At 46.2% G+C, this 14,066-nt stretch overlaps 1 protein-coding gene across 1 annotated transcript in view; it reads left to right on the forward strand.

Annotated features, from left to right (window-relative positions):
- LOC121873109 (dual specificity tyrosine-phosphorylation-regulated kinase 2-like) overlaps positions 1-14,066 on the forward strand; it is a 47,818-nt gene that overhangs the window by 606 nt on the left and 33,146 nt on the right. The window lies entirely within an intron of this gene.

The following is a 14,066-nucleotide window of genomic DNA, read 5'->3' on the forward strand; positions in this document are numbered from 1 at the left end:
ATATATATATATATATATTTATGTAAATCCACAATGAAAACGTGGATAAGATAAATCTTGATAAAATCACACGGGAAAGGGGAAACAACGGAGCACCAGTTGCCTCTGAAGATGTCTTGAATATAGACGAAAGCTAAGGTGCTCCGTTGTTTTCCCTGTGTGATTTTATATATATATATATATATATATATATATATATATATATATATATATATATATATATATATATATATATAGTTTTTATTGTTGTTATTCTTATTATCCTTTGTTTGTCTTTATTTATTATCATCTTTATTGTTTTTATTAATTATAATCTTTATTGAATTTAATTTGTTGCTTTTTCTTGCTTATTTTTATTTTTATTTTCCCTTATTGGTTTTTCCTGTAGAGATTAAGTACTAATATTTCCTTTAGTAATTACATGTACATATAACGTAAGTCAGAAAAATACATAGTAAGTACCCTGTTCCCATGTGTATTTGGACCTAAGATATATTGTAGATATGTGTTTATAATAAATAATAATAATAATAATAATAATAATAATAATAATAATAATAATTAACGGTTTATTGAAAGAGCATAGCAGCCGGAAGGCTGAAAATATACAGTTACATAATTGGGGAATGGGTCTCTTGATTTACAAATAATATACAAGTAACATAAGTGATACAAATATGATAAATAATAACTAGGTGGGGAAAAGCTCAAACTACAGAGCATTTCAACATATTGACTGGGCAAAAAGTATGATTGACTGGGAGTGAATACACTGGTTGATTACAAGTTATCAGTTCGTGCTCGTATGGGCTGGATGCAGTGTGGTGTCGAACAGCAATTCTCGGACGAGGGATCTCGGGTGGTAGCAGGAGCCGTGTCGAGGATGGTGCAGAAGCTTCTCGCCAAATTTGCAGATGAGGTTGTGGTGATGGTCAGTGAGATCCGAGAGGCCAGTGTGTTGAGCGCTTCTTGATATGTGGAGTAGGAAGGAGAAAGAATAATCTTTCATGCTCTCTTATGCACTTTTTCTAGGGGTTTTCCTTGTGTGGCATTTAGGGAGGAATACCAGGTATGGGAGGCATAGGTGAGCTTGAGAAGTATGAATGTTGAGAAAACACTGAGGAGCTCGGGCGCAGGAACCTGAGGGACTTAGAGTCGGCGGAGGAGGTGTAGATGGAAATGAGGATTTGACAACTTCACTGACGTGTGGTTTCCAATTTAGTTTGTTTGCGGTGGCGCTGAGGGCTTAGTGGAATCTACAACCTGGAGTTGGGGCTCAAAGTAATGGAAGGGTGGAGAACGTCGGAGGAGAGGTTGATGTGCATAACCATGGTCTTGGTATGGTTGATGGGGACGTGGTTGTTGGTGGCCCAGTTTTGGAGATTGTTCAATAAATCCTGAAGGGCGGTATAGTTGGGAGTAGAATTGTTAACACTGATCCCAATGGTGGAGTCGTCGACATATTTCCAGCAAGCAGGGGTTTCTCTTAGGGAATCATTGATAAGCATAAGGGAGCATAGTGGTCCCTTCTTGGTGCCTTGGGGAACGCCACAGGTGAGTGACTGAAAGGTGGAGACAGCCCCCTGGAAGCGTGTGTGTGTGTGTGTGTGTGTGTGTGTGTGTGTGTGTGTGTGTGTGTGTGGATGCACAGCTTTTGTCATGACAAGGGTGCTAAGAGTCAAGACTGCCCTTTGCTCTTTTTTTAAAAGTCCTTCAACTTCTCCTTTATGGCCTTACCTTCCACACCATTTTATTATCCAATTATCTTAATACAAAAGTATTCACCCTAACTGAGTTAGTTAAGCCGCAGATCGGTGGGGCATTCTGTGACTGTTGCTTTCGAGTCTATGTCTGACTTGGGTTTAAGGACCAATGATCCTGTTCCAGGCATAGCAACGTAATCTCTGAGCTCCTGCTTCTGTTCTGATAATACCTCGGCCAGTCTGGCATAGAAGTACCTTGCACTAGGTCCCATCCCGCTCTATTCTTGTCATTCTCATTCCTCCTGTCTGCAGCCTCGAGAGACAGGTCTTGGTGACATGCAGCCAGAGGATCAAAGATTCTGATGTCAAAGAAGACTCACTGTCACCACGCCCAGAATCCTCAAGCATTGACATCCACATGGGTTTCGTTTGTTGTGTTGGCAGCGCTCATTGTCCAATGGGAGGAGGGTCGGTTCCACAATTGACGTCGTGGCATACCGCAAATTTGATGTGAGGTCCCTTACTTCATCGTGCCCTTCATATGAAACCTCTTGTCTTGTACAGCATGGCGTTGTTGATGTCGTTGGGTGTTCCGTACACGCACTGGGCGGGCATGCCTTCCACTGGCCTACTGTACCTCAGACTCAGAGCAATGTCGTCTGTGATACTAATGCTACTACTATTATTAGCTCTGAAAGTCGCTGGTTACCCTTCCTCCCGCCGATTATTGCCTGCACTGTATGCTGTCGCAGATTATGACTCGGTATATCTTGTGACTGGTCTCTCTCTGCAGCTCTAAACGATTGATATGATCCCTTTAGGTAAATTTAATTGGATATCAAGAATATTATAGTTACATCGCCTGAGTCACGGTTACACAACGTGGTGACAAGGGTAACATTCTCTCTGTTGTCACCAGCGTCACGTAACTCCCACACGACACGCACGCACTCACCCTCAAATTACAGGTTCGTGTCCACCTACTGTATCCCTACACACGTGCCTTACCCCTCAAAATTGTCATGATTTAGTTAACTATGGCTCTTTCATATATATATTATTGCATAAATATTATTATTATTACATATTATTATTATTATTAACATACATATTTAAAAAAATACAACACACATTTTAACACATACACATACTAACACACATATTTACTTATTATTACATATTATTATTATTATTGTATTATTATTATTAATATTATTATTATTATTTATTATTATTATTATTAATATTATTATTATTATTATTATTAATATAAATATTATTATTATTATTATTATTATTATATATTATTATTTATTATTATCCTCTTAAAAAAAATAACCAGCTCTCTCTATTTCAGGTAAGCTTGATAACACCTGTTCAGCTGAGGAACTCACCGTCACAACAATGGTTTGGTGGTAGACGAGTAGACTGCTAGACTGATATAAATGACATAGATAATTAAAATATTGACATTACAACTCAAACACGTGGCAGCAGGAGTTATTTTTTTTACGTGAAAAGAATTTGGGTGTATTGTTGTTTAATAATAATAATAATAATTGACGGTTTATTGAAAAAGTTCTGCAGCCCGAAGGCTGAAAATATACATTGGACATAAATGACTTATTACATACATTGGTGGTTTAACAAAAGCCTTCGTTAGAGAAAGGTAAAGGAACATACAGTGAACAAACAGATTATTGTAGGTGTGAACAAGCAAAAACGTAGTGTAGTAACTCCCTTCCAGATGGTGTTAGAGGGACTCACGTGGTGTAGTAGTTCCTCACAGATGGTGTGAGGGGCTCACGTGGTGTAATTCTCACAGATGGTGTTAAGAGGCCTCACGGTAGTACTCTCACAGATGGTGTTATGAGGGCCTCACGTGGTGTAGTACCTCACAGATGGTGTTATGAGGGCCTCACGTGGTAGTAATTCCCCACAGATGGTGTTATGAGGGGCCCTCACGTGGTAGTAACTCCTTCACATGGTGTTATGAGGGCCTCACGTGAACCCTCACAGATGGTGTTATATGATGAGTGTGGTTCCAGGCCTTCTATCGTAGGACAGATTAACACATCACTGGTTTTTGGGTCTCATGCCGTTATCACTGGGTACCTGGGACCTCACTGTGTGAAGGTCAACTTGGGTACCACTGTTACTGTTGAGTTTTTCTCACTGACTTAAGCACTGTTCACCACCGTTCACCTCTATTTAACACTGGTTTCCCTTTCTTAAATGAAATAGTAATTCTGGCGAGAACATGTTGATATTCCGGTGGGGAGGAGGGTTCAGGAGGGAGTTGGTATAACCAACTACAGTTGACCTGGCTGCCTGAGAGTGCCAGGTACGTCTTGACCCTTCGGTGGTCAAGGATGTAGCTGTGTGTGTGTGTGTGTGTGTGTGTGTGTGTGTGTGTGTGTGTGTGTGTGTGTTAAAGGAAGAATAAGAAGAGTATTGTTGTGTTGTGAGGATTGAGAGTGGTGGGTAGAGGGGGTGAGGAGTGGTGTTAGAGGAGGAGGGGGTGGTGGTAGAGGTGGGAGGAGTAGTGAGGGGGAGGAGGGTGGTGGTAGGAGGTGAGGGAGGTGGTGGTAGAGGTGAGGAGGAGTGGTGGTGGGAGGTGAGGGGAGGAGGGTGGGTAGAGGTGAAGAGGAGGGTGGTAGAGGTGAGGAGGGTGGTGGTAGAGGTGGGAGGAGGAGGGTGGGTAGAGATGAGGAGGAGTGGTAGAGGTGAGGAGGAGGAGGGAGAGGGGTGGTGGTAGAGGTGAGAGGAGTGGTGGTAGAGGTGAGGAGGAGGGTGGTAGAGGTGGAGGAGGGTAGAGGTGAGAGGAGGTGGTAGAGGTGGGGAGGAGGAGTGGTGGTAGAGGTGGAGAGTGGTGGTGAGGGGAGGGAGGAGTGGTGGTAGAGGTGAGGAGGGTGGTGATAGGGGTGAGGAGGAGTGGTGGGTAGAGGTGAGGAGAGGGTGGTAGAGGTGAGGAGGGTGGTGGTAGAGGTGAGGAGGAGGTGGTGGGTAGAGGTGAGGAGGAGTGGTGGTAGAGGTGAGGAGGGTGGTGGTAGAGGTGAGGAGGAGGTGGGTAGAGGTGAGGAGGAGGGGTGGGTAGAGGTGGGAGGAGTGGTGGTGGTAGAGGGGGAGGAGGGTGGTGGTAGAGGTGGAGGGAGAGGGTGGTAGAGGTGAGGAGGGGTGGTGGTAGAGGTGAGGGAGGGGAGGGGTGGTGGGAGGTGAGGAGGGTGGGTAGAGGGGAGGGAGGGTGGGGAGGGGAGGAGGAGTGGTAGAGGGGTGAGGGAGGGGTGGTGGTGGGGTGAGGGAGGTGGTGGTAGAGGTGAGGAGGAGGTGGGAGGTGAGGAGTGGTGGTAGAGGTGAGGAGGGGTGGTGGTAGAGGTGAGGAGGTGGGTGAGGGGTGAGGAGTGGTGGGGTAGAGGGGTGAGGAGGAGTGGTGGGGAGAGGGGAGGAGGGGGTAGGAGGTGGGAGGAGGGGAGGGAGGGTAGGTAGGAGGGTGGGGTGAGGTGAGGAGGGGAGGGTGGGTAGAGGGGTGAGGAGGTGGTAGAGGTGAGGGGAGGGGTGGTAGAGGTGAGGAGGGGGGTGGTAGAGGTGGGAGGGGAGGTGGTGGTAGAGGGAGGAGGGGGAGGAGGGGAGGGAGGGGGTAGAGGTGGAGGGGGTGGAGGGGAGGAGGTAGAGAGGGAGGGTGGGTAAGAGGGGGAGGAGTGGTGTAGAGGGAGGAGGGGGTGGGTGAGGTGAGGAGGAGGGTGGGAGAGGTGGGGAGTGGAGGTGGTAGAGGGGAGGGAGGGTGGTGGGTAGAGGTGGGAGGTGGTAGAGGTGGAGAGGTGTGAGGAGGTAGGAGGGGTTGAGAGGTGAGGAGTGGTGGTGATAGAGGTGAGGAGGTGGTAGAGGAGGAGGAGGGTGGAGGTGAGGGAGTGGTGGTGATAGAGGAGGGAGGAGGGTGATGAGGGGAGGTGAGGAGTGGTGGTGAGGTGGAGGAGGGTGGTAGAGGTGAGGAGGTGGTAGAGAGGAGGGAGGATTTGTAGAGGTGAGGAGGTGTGGGGGAGGAGGAGGTAGAGGAGGAGGGTGGTGGTGAGGTGTGGAGGAGGGTGGGGGATGAGGAGGGGGTGGTGAGGTGAGGAGGGGTAGTGAGGAGGAGGAGTGAGGGGTGAGAGGAGTGGTGGTAGGAGGTGAGAGGAGTGGTAGAGGGGAGAGTGGTAGGTTAGGGAGTGGTGGTAGAGGTGAGGAGGAGGGTGGTAGAGGTGGAGGGAGGGAGGGTGGGTAGAGGGGAGGAGGGAGGGTGGGTGGGAGAGGTGGGAGGAGGGGGTGGTAGAGATGAGGAGGAGTGGTAGAGGGAGGAGGTGGTGGTGTAGAGGTGGGGAGGAGGGTGGGAGGTGAGGGAGTGGTGGTGGGTAGAGGGAGGAGGGTGGTGGGTGGAGGGAGAGGGGTGGTGGTAGAGGAGGAGTGGTGGGTGGTAGAGGGGAGGAGGTGGTAGAGGTGATGAGGTGGTGGAGAGGTGAGGAGGAGTGGTGGTGGAGGGGAGGAGGAGTGGTGGTAGAGGTGGAGGGAGGTGGGTGGTGGTTGAGATGAGGAGGAGTGGTGGTAGAGGTGAAGAGGGTGGTGGTAGAGGTGAGGTGGTGGTGGTAGGGAGGAGGAGGTGGTAGAGGTGGGAGGAGGTGTGGGAGGGAGGAGTGGTGGTGTAGGGGAGGGTGTGGTAGAGATGGTGGTAGAGTAGGAGGGGTGGTGGTAGAGATGAGGAGGAGTGGTGGTAGAGGTGAGGAGGAGTGGTGAATTAAATTGAAACAGTTTATTTAGCCAGAAAAACACAGATACAGAGTGGATAATAATAAGAATATTAACATGGCTGAGCCAGTTGAGAACCTGAGCTCTCCTTCTAGGCACCTGATATATACTGTACATTTATCTCTAGGAAGTATTATGTAACATGTTTCATCTGGAATAGTACAATAGCATGGTGATAATAAGAACATCTCATAATGTTACCACGGTTATCATTTCAATATTTATTTATTTTATTTATTTATTATATATATTTTTTTAGTTTATTTTTTCATTTATATTATAAGTACAGTATGTACATAAATTACAGTGGAATTGAAAAACATAAGTATATATGGGAAGCAGTACAACATAAGTTGTACAGTATTAAGGTTGAACAAGAGGACAGAGCTGTCAGGATTATGTCTAGTTGATAAATGTGTTTATTGCAATGGTAATTTCTTATCATTTACATGATAATTTCCGATAAAACGGTTTTGATGGTACAATAAAATCAGGTACTGTAAATATAGAAGGTATTACAAGAAATATTAATATTTAGACAATTGATATTTTTTAAGAGATGATTTAAAGGAAGGGGGCATAGTCTTTGCTCGGATGGGTGGGGGCAAGTTCCACACCTTCACACCGTGATATTTTATGGAGGTCTCGGACTGAGAGGAGCGCATGGGGGGGTGGTCTTAGTAGCTCTGGTTGCCTTAAGTTGTATCTCTGATTATTCCAGAACTGTAAATAATTATTGTCAAGCAAGTGATTGATAGATTTGTAAACAAAGAGGGCACAACAGTAGGTGTATTAAAACCTCTTCTGGAGGCTTCTTGGCTTCGCCATTTGGAGGTGACGTGAAGTGAGAGCTTGAATCTGACAAGCTGATGATCAGTGTCACAGTGGTCTGAGTCACGTATGACACGGGTGATGAGGACATCTCGATGATCTCTTTCTCTGACAATGATGTAGTCAATGAGATGCCAGTGTTTGGCTCGTGGGTGTTGCCACGAACACTTGAACTTGTCGGCCTGCCTAAACAAGGTATTGGTGATAGTGAGGTTGCGTGCAGCACACTTGCTGAGTAGGAGCAGGCCGTTGGGATTACACTTACCTAGTCCATTTCTCCCTATGGTTCCCTGCCAAATGTTAGCATCTCTGCCAACTCTAGCACTGAAGCTCAAGAAGCACAACCTTGTCTTCTCTGGGGATAGAGGTTAGCACTCTTTCGAGGTCAGTGTAAAAGGCCTCCTTAATATCATCCTCTGCATCCAGTGTTGGGCCGTATGCACTGATGAAGAATGCATGACGTGAGTGATTCAGTGAGACTCAGAGCGTCCTCACGTGCTTCGTGATCCCAATAGGCATTTCAGTTAGCCTGTTTAGGATGCGTTGGCGGATGGCAAAGCCAACTCCATAAATGCGATTTTCCAGCAGGTTTACCCTTCTGGAAGAAGGTGTAGCCAGACCCACATTCTGTGAGTTGGCCCTCATCTTGGAGCCGGGATTCACTGATGGCTGCTATGTCGATGTTATACCTCGCCAGCTCTTTGGCCACAAGGGCAGTTCATCTTTCCGGATGCGCATTTGTGCCAGTATCCAGAAGGGGTCTCTGACATTCCATACAACGACCATAAGTGGTTGTATGGTTTGTTTTTGTTTGGATCTGGGATTTTGGTTGTGTTTTCGACCGCATAAGGATGACCTTACTGGGTGGGGTTGCCCAGTCAGGTTCGGTTTTTAGGTAGGCTATGTTTTGGGCACCCTTTCTAGCCCCTCCCCATGTGGGGTGAGCAGAATGGTTCCCGAAAGGGCTGCTCAGTCGCACAGACAGGACCGGATTGCACTGCTGCCTAAATCCTAGTGCATAAACGACCATCTTATCTGTGCCGCCCATGTGCAGAGTTGTGACTAGAGACTCCCAGCAGCTATCTCTGCTCGTCCTCGTCCCCACTCGTCCGTCGCCATAGGGCTTTTGGGGATATGGGGGTTTTAATGATGATGAGAGGTATGATGAACTGGATGATGGCTGCGTGTGAAGTGATTTATGTAGTGAGGTAGGAGCTCAGGCTGCAACCACACATCTTTGCTTTCCCTTTTCCTGATCCAGTGGTGCAAGTGTTGCAATGACTGGGGAGAGGGAGAGTTGCATTGGAGTGCCGATGGTCCAGTTTGTTTGGTTTCGCCTTAGTAGCCTGTCCATCAGGCATTGCCTTTGTCCGCTGTTGTAGTCATTGGGTTTCCAAGGTGGTCACCTCTTCCGCATACACTGCCGTTGGGGTCTTGTTGGAGCTCTGTAAGCATGTTTGCCTGATGCTTCACCGCAGATTTTTCGTCCAGGGTTAATCCCGTAGCCTTATACTTGCCAAGATTAATCCGCAAGACAATGGGGCGGTGGTTGGTTGGCGCCAGGACGTGTCCACATGCCAGTGGGCCTATGCACCTTCCCTCTGGGGCCCACTACTACTCCCAGATCCCCTGCTCATCTAACCTGGGCCCACGAGGCACCCAGTTACCGTGTGTTGCCACGAGGAGGCACAGCAGGAGTGTTGATGGTGAGGAGGCTGTGTACTGACAGGGAAGACTTATGCAAGTTGCTTCCCTGTTTGCCACGAGGGCTAGTCAGCAGCGGCAGCTGCAAGCGAGAGGGAACAAGCAGTGTTTGCACATTGACGCTTTTCACCACCCTGTGTGTGGCTGCACACACACACACATACACATCCAGCCTACCTTACCCAACACACATATTCAAACTTATCCCCCCCCCATACCTAAACCTCTCTGTCAGTATAAACCCACCCACAGGCCAGCTTAACAAAGTCTTAAGCCTCCAGGACGCTCCCTGCTGAACCCAGTAAACACAAACACCCAACCTGTGTGTGTGTGTGTGTGTGTGTGTGTGTGTGTGTGTGTGTGTGTGTGTGTGTGTGTGTGTGTGTTTGCTGCCGCCCCTCCCGCACTAGATAGCCTCCACACGTAACATCTATGGACGCCCTTGCCGGTATTGTATCGGCCTCTCGAGTCACCTCAGAGCTCACCAACGAAGGTGACATCCTTAATAACTCATATCATTGTATCATAGCCGGATGATTGTCATACTTGATTACGAGTGACTGTGTGTGTGTGTGTGTGTTGGGGACCATGACTGAGCTAGGCACGCGAGGATAAAGACCAGTGATTGAGGTGATGCTAGTAGTGGTGGTAGTGGTTGTGGCAGTATTTGTGCTGGTAGGGGTGGGTGTTCGTGGTATTGATATTAGTAGTGTGGTGGTAGTGGTGATGGTAATTGTAGTAATTCACTTTTAAGGGTTAATTCTCCCAATCTTCGTTAATCTTCACTAAAGGTCAGTTGATTTCGTTAACTATCTTCCGTGTCAACGGAAACAAACGATGCAGTTTAAGAAGAATATACTGGATTTTTTTATATAAAATATATTAAAAAAATATGTAAAATATAATATTGTGCTGTAAAAAATGTTACTGTAAAATATACAGTTTATAAAAGACATTATTGGGAAAAATAATATATTCTTAAAATACTTGTAATATGACGCCTCTAACCTAGTTCACAGACCTATCAGTTAACTTCGGGTTAGTGAGTCTCTCTCTCTCTCTCTCTCTCAGATGGACTCGCATATGATGTATGTATGTATGTATGTATGTATGTATGTATGTATCTACGTATGTATGTAGGTATGTAATGGTCAGCAGGCAACATGTGATGCAATGGTCAGCAACCTCGCATCGCAAGCGAGCGGACCCGGGTTCGATCCCCGGACAGGGTGAAACCATGGGCAAGTTTCTTTGCGCCATTTGTCTCTGTCTACCCAGCAGTAATTGGGAACCTGGATGTTAATCGATTTGCGGATCGTGTTCTGGGGTAATGGTTAGCTAGTGCAGTTCGCGAATTGTCCGGTCTTCTCGGACTATTCCTTGACACTAGGTCATGCAACTCGTTAACCTAGGGTGTGGTTGTTGTGTTGGCGACAGCTTCTACCCAAATGAATCTGACCTATATATATACTGTTAATGAATAAGATCTATTCCTTTGTGTATGAACCTCTGTCCTGCGTGGCAGTGAGAAGTGATCCCCCCCTCAGTGCCAAGACCTGACTGAATTACTCACAATAGGCAAACTGTACTCCAAGCTTTGTCAATAAATTTGTGACACTAAAAAAATAAAAACTACACCTTAAACAAATTCACGCCTAGGTGGTCCTAGGGCCGGCCATGCTCGTTACAGGAGGGGCAACCATTCTTATTATTTATGTATGTATGTACATGTATGTATTTTTGTATGTTTGTAGAACTCTCGGGTTGGGTTGGTGGCGTGCGTTGGCTCGTAAAGAATGGTAATGTTAAAATCCCCCCCCCCCCCGGGATAATAATCACAGATTAAACTTTAAAAGGCAACAACTGACGTTTTTGCCTAATAAGCATAACTTTTTGTTTTTATTGTTACAACTCAATGGAAATTAATTTGTATATGATAGATTTGTTCAATTTCTTTGAAGAAGTCGTTTACTATCATAAGATAACCAAATATAGTTAAGTACTGCAGGTTAGGGTAGTGTTTCTATTAAGCTATTATTATGTTCTACATGAGTGTCTATGGGCATTCAGAAGTTTACAAATAAAAAAGAAGATACGAAGAAGTTATCACTATTGGGCAATTACCCACACACACACACAGACACACAGACACGGATATATATATATATATATATATATATATATATATATATATATATATATATATATATATATATATATATATATATATATATATATATATATATATATATATATATATATATATATATATGCTACAAATAATCTGGCTCACAACAGTCAGGCAGACAGATACACAGTCAGTGTGTCACCTGTCAATGTGTCAACTGTCTGTGTTGTCAGCTGTCAGCTCTGTACCAACTGTGATTAAATGTAAGCAATGTGAAGGAAACATTTTGGGCTAATAGTGATGATGGTAAAACGGATTTTTTTCCCCCACTTTTCATCTGTAAGTTATTTTTATATTATATTTTATGTTTGTTTTTGTATACGACAATATTTTGTATTTTTGTGTGTTCAATTATTGACTGTTGTATACATCTGAGACGTGTGTGTGTGTAATAATAATAATAATAATAATAATAATAATAATAATAAACGGTTTATTAATAGAGTTGCAGCCGGTGGCTGAAAATATACAAACTTACATTTGATTTAGACATAATGATATGCGTTCAATACATTTACAGGGCTGTACAGTACATAAATCAGGAGTTGTTTATTATTTTAACAAGAGATGGGATGGTGCTGTTCTTATATCTATCAGTGTGGGCTCTTGTGGGCTGAATTTTGTTGTAGTGGCGGACTGCGCGAGGTGGGTGGGGGACTGCCGGTGGCAGGAGGTGGCGATGACGAGGATGGTGCAGTAGTCCACTGCCAAACCTTGCTAGTGCTTGGTGGTGGAGGTCACTGAGGGATGGCATTTCCAGGGTGGAGAGAGCGTTGATGTAGCCGGAGTAGTCTGCGCCGAGCATGATTCTGCAGGCCCGTTTCTGTACCTTCTCTAGCCGACGTTGTTGGGTGGAGTTGAGAGAAGACGACCAGGCTGGTGACGCATACGTTAGTTTGGGGAGAATAAAGGCGTTGTAGATAGTCCTCAGCTCTGGCGTGGGTGTCCCAAGTTACCTAAGTCATCGTAGCATGTAGAGTTGGTACAAGGCTGCCTTGATTGTGTTGTTTACATGGGCCTTCCAGTCCAGTTTGTGGTCTATGGTAACACCCAGGAGTTTGGCAGACTGTAGTAACTGCAGAGGATGGGCACCCACTGTGACTGCTGAAGCTTGCACTGGAGTGGTGGCGGTATTGGTGTGCATGACTACAGTTTTGGTGTGGTTGATGCTGCCCTTGTTCTCTGTAGTCCATGCCTGTAGCCTGTCCAGGGTGCCTTGTAGCGATGAGTAGTCTGGTGCAGTGTTGTCCACTGAAACCCCCACAGTGCAGTTATCCACGTACTTCCACCTGTGAGGAGTGTCCGATAGAGCATCGTTGATCAGGATGAGGAAGCACAGTGGTCCCATCTTGGTCCCCTGGGGAACACCGCAGGTGAGGTGTTGGAATGTGGAGACAGAACCCTGATACCTCACTGCCTGACGGTGTCCACTCAAGAAATCAGTGAGCCATAAGACCAGGTTGGTAGGCAGCCCTAGTGCAATGGCCTTGTTGATACAGTGCAGTGATCAACAAGGTCAAAAGCCTTCCTGAAGTCAACAAGGGCAACGGCCAGTGATATCTTACGTTTCTGCAGGTTTATGTGCAGGAAATCCAGAAAACTAACTAAGCAGTGTGATGTAGAGGAGGTCCTCATATTGCTAAATTGTTGTGGATCAATTGACTGATAGATTCTAGCAAATGCCCACTCAAACACAAAGTCTTCACAGAGTAGACTGGGAATGGGGGTAATGGCAACTGGCCTGAGGTCATTAGGGGACTGTGGTGTGGTAACCTTGGGGATAAGGGTGACAAATGCGGTTTTCCATTCATTAGAGCATTTGCTTTGTCTGAGGGATGCATTAATAATAGAACAGAGGGGGGTGGCAAGTTCGACTGCAAACTCCTTGTATATTTTGATTGGGAGGTCAATTGGGGTCGTGGAGTGTTTGGATTTAAATTTCAGGAGTTTGTTGGCGATTTCAAATGGTTGAACACTGGGTGGGGGTGAGGGGGAAGGTAAGTAAGCCGGGAGGAGAGTGAGGTCAAGACTGGGTAGGGTATGACATATGGTAGCAAAGTGCTTATTAATTATCTCAGCTCCCTCCTCACTAGGTAAATGTGAGATGAAAGGAAGTGTGGGAGACTGGCGGTTAAGACCACAGAGATCTTTTACCTTGGAGTACCACTGACCGATGCCGACTTCCTTGAGGCTGTGCACTTTCCTGGATGATAAGACTTCTTGGCCGACTTGATTTCCCTGATGAACTGGTTACGTAGACTTTTGTACAGGCGGTTGTTGTGTAGTATGCCTTGTTGCGCTGCTCAATTAGTCTTTTGATATGGGGTGTAATCCATGGGACATCATCTGGGTGGATCCTCAGTGTCTTGGCTGGAAAGAAGTGGTGGCAGGCTTTGGTGATAGTGTCCAAGTAATTATCCCACTTGTTCTGCACATCGTCTAACGTGATCACTTCAGTCCAGGGATACCCGGTTACCCATTGTCCGAAACGCCGCATGGCCGAGTCAGGGGTGGGTCGGTAAGTCCTGGTGACAACTGGCAGTGGTGAGATGGTAGGTGTAGGTGACCACAGTCGAGACAGGTGGGGGCTGCGCCCCATGGGAGGTAGCGGCTGGGGGGGGGAGGTAGTGGTTGCCGAGAACAGTCATGATGAGGTCCAGGATGGCATTCCCATGTGTGGGAAAGTCAACTATTTGTGCAAGTTGGAGGTGTTGGGTGATGTCACTGATGTCTAACTCATTAAAGTCACCGCATATCACTAGTTTAGAACATGGAAATCTGGATCTCAGGGAGTCAGCAGTGTCTATTATATGAGTAATCAGTACATTGGCGGTTGGGTTGGTGCGCAAGGGGGGGATGATAGC

The sequence above is a fragment of the Homarus americanus genome, unplaced genomic scaffold, assembly GCF_018991925.1.
Source record: "Homarus americanus isolate GMGI-L3 unplaced genomic scaffold, GMGI_Hamer_2.0 scaffold32929, whole genome shotgun sequence".
NCBI lineage: Eukaryota > Metazoa > Arthropoda > Malacostraca > Decapoda > Nephropidae > Homarus > Homarus americanus.